This window comes from Desmodus rotundus, chromosome 1, assembly GCF_022682495.2.
Source record: "Desmodus rotundus isolate HL8 chromosome 1, HLdesRot8A.1, whole genome shotgun sequence".
Taxonomy (NCBI): Eukaryota; Metazoa; Chordata; class Mammalia; order Chiroptera; family Phyllostomidae; genus Desmodus; species Desmodus rotundus.
The window spans coordinates 100,249-106,524 of NC_071387.1; positions in this window are offsets into that span (position 1 = coordinate 100,249).

A 6,276-nucleotide genomic window follows, 5' to 3' on the forward strand; every position below is an offset into this window, starting at 1 on the left:
GCTATGGCTTGGCTAGGGATAGGGCTATGGCTATGGCTATGGCTATGGCTATGACTAGGGCTGGCCAGGGTAAGGGCTAGGGTTATGGCTATGGGTATGGCTTAGGGTCATGGCTATGGCTATAGCTATGCCTTAGGTGCTAGGGACTATGGCCTGGTTATCAGGATGTATGGTTTGTGGGCTATTGCTTATGGGCTATAGCTTAGGGGTTATAGCTATGGCTATGGCTACAGCTTAGGGGTATGGCTTAGGGGCTATGGGTACAGCTTAGGGGCTACAGCTATGGCTAGGGTCTAGGGGCTAGAGGTTAGGGGCTAGATTCCAGGGACCTGGGCCAGGGGTTAGGGTACAGGGGTTCGGGGTAGGGTTTAGGGAATAGGGCTTAGGGCACAGGGCTAGGTGCTAGGGGCTAGAGATAGGGGCTAGTGTCAGGGCTAGGGCCATGGCTTAGGGTTAGTGTTAGGGTTTAGTGTTAGGGTTTAGTGTATAGTGCTAGGGTTAGTGTTAGGGTTTAGTGTTCGGGTTTAGTGTTTGTGTTAGAGTTTAGTGTTAGTGTGTAGTGTTTAGTGTTAGTGCTTTGGCTCTGGCTTTAGCTATGGCTTATGGCTATGGCTTATGGCTATGGCTATGACTTAGGGCTATGGCTTAGAGACATGGGTATGCCTTATTGCTATGGCCTAGGGGCTATGGTTTATGGGCTAGGGGCTATTGAAGCGGATCCCATCCCGTACGATCTGGTGATGTGGCTGCAATATACAAATACACACGGACTACAGAAACCCTGTGGAGGAAAAGGGATGGCAACTCTCTAAGCGAGAGAGGGCGAGAGGGCTAGAGAGAGCCCCAGAGAGAGGCCGATCCCTGTGTGGACAGGCTTTTATAGTTTTTTCTGGGCACATTACATGGAGGATGGTCCTCATTTACTATGCACAGGTTCACCACAGGTGATTACCTTTTAAGGACCCCAAAGGACAGAATACTGTTAATGACTTCACAGAGAAGGATGTTACAGCTTGAGGGGGAAACTGGTCCCACTCCATACTTGGGTGGTTTAGCATGAAGTTAAAGATACTCAGTATACATTTGCTGCCTCATGGTGAGTGAGTTTTAGCAAGAGCAAGTCTTGTAGCAGTCTTAGGTACAATGCAGGCCTGTTTTCCCACTGGAGATCCTATCCATGGATGTGGGTCCTACCCGCCAACCTCGCTCCCCACCGGCTTTTCCGAGTGGGAGCTGAGCCACATTTCCCACGTGTAGAACAGTTCCCCACAGGCTATGGCTTAGGGTCTGTGGCTTAGGGGCTATGGCTTAGGGGCTATGGCTATGGCTTAGGGGCTACGGCTATAGCTTAGGGGTTATGGCTAGGGGCTACGGCTAGGGGCTATGGCTAGGGGCTACGGGTTAGGGGCTAGGGCCCAGGGCACGGGTTTAGGGCACAGGGTTTGTGGGCTAGGGACTAGGAGATAGAGGCTAGTGCCAGGGACAGGGCCATGGCTCAGGGTTAGTTTTAGGGTTCAGTGTTAGTGTTAGGGTTTAGTGTTAGTGTTTAGTATTTAGTGTTATGGCTATGGCTATGGCTTAGGGCTCTTGCTTAGGGCTATGGCTATGGGTTATGGCTATGTCCTAGGGCTATGGCTAGGGGTAGGGCTATGGCTTAGGGCTATGGGTAAGGCTTATTACTATGGCCTAGGGGCTAATGCTTACGTGTCAGAGGTTATGGATTAGGGGCTAGGGGCTATGGCTTAGGGGTTATGGCTATGGCTATGGCTACAGCTTAGTGGATATGGCTTAGGGGCTGTGGCTATGTCTTAGGGGCTAGGGGCCAGTGTCAGGGGTTAGGGAACAGGGCTAGGTGCTAGGAGCCAAGAGATAGGGGCTAGTGCCCGGTCCAGGGCCTTGGCTGAGGGTTAGTGATAGGGTTTAGTGTTTACTGTTAGTGCTGTGGCTATGTCTATGGCTATGGCTATGGCTTAGGGTTATGGTTAGGGTTAGAGCTACGGGTATGGGTGAGATCTATGGCTGCGGGGTATGGCTGAGGGCTCTGTCTAGGGCTATGTGTAGGGCTATTTCTAGGGTAAGGGCTATGCCTAGGGTTACAGCTATTGTGTAGGGCTACAGCTATGGCATAGGGTTATGGGTATGGCTATGGTGTAGGGCTATGACTTTGGCTATGGCTATGGTGTATGGCTATGTCTGTGCTGTAGGGTTATGGCTATGGTGTAGGGCTATTGTGTAGGGCAACGGCTAGGGCTATGGCATAGGGCAATGGCTAGGGCTACAGCTATGGCAATGTCATAGGGCTATGGCTATGACTGTGGCTATGGGTTAGGGCTACGGCTTAGGGCTATTGTTATGGCTGGGGGCTATGGGTACGGCTATAGGTACAGCTTAGGGCTATGTTTAGGGCTTTGCCTAGGGTTAGGGCTATGTCTAGTAGTATGGCTATGGCATAGGTTATGGATGGCAATGTCGTAGGGATATGGCTATGGCTATGGCTTAGGGCTATTGCTATGGCTGAGGGCTACGGCATAGGGGTATGGCTATGGGAGAGGGCTATGGCTATGCCTTAGGGCTATGTCTCAGGGCTATGTCTAGGGTTAGAGCTATGTGTAGGGTTAGGGCTATGGCGTAGGGTATGGCAATGGCATAGGGCTATGGCTATGGCTTAGGGCTGTGGGTAGTACTAGGCCTATGGGTATGGCTGAGAGCTATGGCTGCATGGTATGGCTATAACTATGGCTATGGCTATGTCTAGGGCTATGTGTAGGGCTGGGGCTAGGGGTTAGGGGGAGGGTTTATTGTTAGGGTTTAGTGTTAGTGTTTAGTGTTTTGTGTTAGTCTTTAGTGTTAGGGCTATGGCTATGGCTTAGGGGTATGGGTATGGCTATGGCTATGGCTTAGGGGCTATGGCTACAGCTTAGGGGCTACGGCTATAGCTTAGGGGTTATGGCTAGGGGCTATGGGTTAGGGGCTAGGGCCCAGGGCACGGGTTTAGGGCACAGGGTTTGTGGGCTAGGGACTAGGAGATAGAGGCTAGTGCCAGGGACAGGGCCATGGCTCAGGGTTAGTGTTAGGGTTCAGTGTTAGTGTTAGGGTTTAGTGTTAGCGTTTAGTATTTAGTGTTATGGCTATGGCTAGGGCTTAGGGCTCTTGCTTAGGGTTATGGCTATGGGTTATGGCTATGTCCTAGGGCTATGGCTAGGGGTAGGGCTATGGCTTAGGGCTATGGGTATGGCTTATTACTATGGCCTTGGGGCTAATGCTTACATGTCAGAGGTTATGGATTAGGGGCTAGGGGCTATGGCTTAGGGGTTATGGCTATGGCTATGGCTACAGCTTAGTGGATATGGCTTAGGGGCTGTGGCTATGTCTTAGGGGCTAGGGGCCAGTGTCAGGGGTTAGGGAACAGGGCTAGGTGCTAGGAGCCAAGAGATAGGGGCTAGTGCCCGGTCCAGGGCCTTGGCTGAGGGTTAGTGATAGGGTTTAGTGTTTACTGTTAGGCCTGTGGCTATGTCTATGTCTATGTCTATTTCTATGTCTATGTCTATTTCTATGTCTATGTCTATGGCTATGGCTATGGCTTAGGGCTATGGCTAGGGCTAGAGCTATGGGTATGGCTGAGATCTCTGGCTGAGGGCTATGGCTGAGGGCTATGGATATGGCTATGAGTAGGGCAATATGTGTAGTGCTTTGTCTATGTCTAGGGGCATGTCTAGGGCTATGTCCAGGGTTAGGGCTATGTCTAGGGTTAGTGCTGTGGCGTAGGGCTATGGCTATGGCGTAGGTTTATACCTATGGCCATGGTGTATGGCGTAGGGCTATGGCGTAGGGCTATGGCTGTGCTGTAGGGTTATGGCTATGCCTCGGGTATGGTGTAATGCTATGGCTATGGCTATGGTGTAGGGGTATGTCTATGGGTATGGGCATGTCAATGTCAATGGCGTAGGGTTATGGCCATGGCTATGTCTATGGCTATGGTGTGGGGCTATGGCTATGGCATAGGGTTATGGCTATGGCTATGGCATAGAGCTGTGACTGTGCTGGAGGGTTATGGATATGGCATAGGGTTGTGGCATAGGGCAATGGCTAGTGCTAGTGCTCAGGCTATGGCATAGGTCTGTGGCCATGGCTATTGTTAGGGCCATGGCTGTGGCTAGGGCTATGGCTTAGGGTTATTGCTATGGCTGAGGGATATGGCTTAGGGCTATGGGTACAGCTTAAGAGTATGTCTTAGGACTGTGGCTATGGCTGTGCTGTGGGGTTATGGCTATGGTTATGGGTTAGAGCTATGGCTTAGGGTTATTGCCATGGCTGAGGTCTATGGCTTAGGGCTATGGCTTAAGGTTATGGGTACAGTTTAGGGCTATAGGTACTACAGCTTTGGGCTATGGCTCAGGGCTATGGCTATGGGTATGGCTGTGGCTTAGGGCTATTGCTAAGGCTTATTGCTGTGGCTTAGGGGCTATGGTTTAGGTGTAAGGCCTATGGCTTAGGGGCTATGGCTTAGGTCTATGGTTATGGCTATGGCTGTGCCTATGGCTATGGCTTAGGCGTACAGTTTAGGGACTTATGGCTAAGCTATGGGTATGGCTCTGGCTACGGCTACAGTTTAGGGGCTATGGCTTAGGGGCTATGCCCAGAGCTATGGCTAGGGGCTATAGCTTAGGGGCTACAGCTAGGGGCTATGTGTAGTGGTAGAGGCTATGTCTAGGGGCAGGGGCTATGGCTAGGGGCTATAGCTAGCAGCTAGGGAATGGGGGTTAGGGGCCAGGGCCAGGGGTTAGGGTACAGGGCTAGGTGGTAGGGGCTAGGAGGTAGTGGCTAGTGCCTCATGGATGGCCATGGCTTAGGGTTATTGTTAGTGTGCAGTGTTAGGGCTTAGCGTTAAGTGTTAGGGCTATGGCTGTGGCTATGGCTATGGATATGGCTATAACTTAGGGTTGTGGGTATGGCTTAGGTGGCTTATGGTTATGGGTATGGCTTAGGGGTACATGTGTGGCTTAGGGTTATTGGTTAGTCTATGGCTTAGGGCTATAGCTATGGTTTAGGGCTTTGGGTATGGCTATGGTTTAGGGGTATGGGTATGGGTTAGGGCTATGGCTATGTCTATGTCTAGGGTTATATGTGTAGGACTATATGTTTAGGGGTATGTCTATGTCTAGGGCTATGTCTAGTGCTAGGGCTATGGCATAGGGCTAATGCGTAGGGCTATGGTGTAGGTGAATGGCTAGGGCTATCGCTATGGGTAAGTTATAGGGCTATGGATATAGCAATGGCATAGGGCTATGGCGATGGTCATGTAGTGGTATGACTATGGCTATGGCTTAGGGCTATCGCTATGGTGTAGGGGTATGGCGTGGGGTAGTGGCTAGGATGTTGATGTATGGCTACGAAATAGGGGTATGGCTAGTGCTAAGGCAAGGGCGTAGGGGTATGGCTAGAGCTAAGGCTAGGGTGCAAGGTTATGGCTATGTTGTAGGGCTTTGGTGTAGGGGTATGGCTAGGGCTCAGGCAAGTGCATAGGGCTATGGCTATGGCTATGACTAGGGCGCAGGTCTATGGCTATATTGTAGGACTATGGCGTAGGGGTGTGTTGTAGGGCTATGGCTATGGCTAGGGTGTAGGTCTATGGCTATGTTCTTTGGCTGTGGCTGTGGCATAGGGGTATGGCATAGGGCTATGACTATGGCTAGGGTGTAGGGCTATGGCCTGGTGTAGGGTTATGGCTTAGGATTATGGCTAGGGTGTAGGGTTATGGCTATGTTGTAGGGACATGGCTATGGCATAGTGGTACGGCATAGGGCTATGCCTGTGGCTAGGGTGTAGTGCTATGGTTAGGGTGTAGGGCTGTGTCTTAGGGCAATGGCTAGGGTTATGGCTATGGTAGGGCTATGGTGTATGTTTATGACTATGGCTATGACTATGGAGTAGGGCTATGGCTATGGCCTAGGGCTATGGTGTAGGGTTGTGGCGTAGGGCAATGGCTATGGCTATGGCATAGGGGTACTGCTTAGGACTATGGCTATTGCTTAGGGCTGTGGCTGTGGCTGTGGCTATGGCTGATGGCTATGGCTATGGGTTATGTCTATTGCTCAGGGTATCTCTCAGGGGTATGGCTATGGATATCCCTATGGCTTAGGGGCTATGTCTATGGATATGTCTAGGGGCTAGGGGGTATGGCTTAAGGGTACTGTTAGGGTTCGGTGTTAGTGTTTAGTGTTAGTGTTAGGGTTTAGTGTTAGTGTTTAGTGTTAGCGCTATGGCTAATGCGTATTG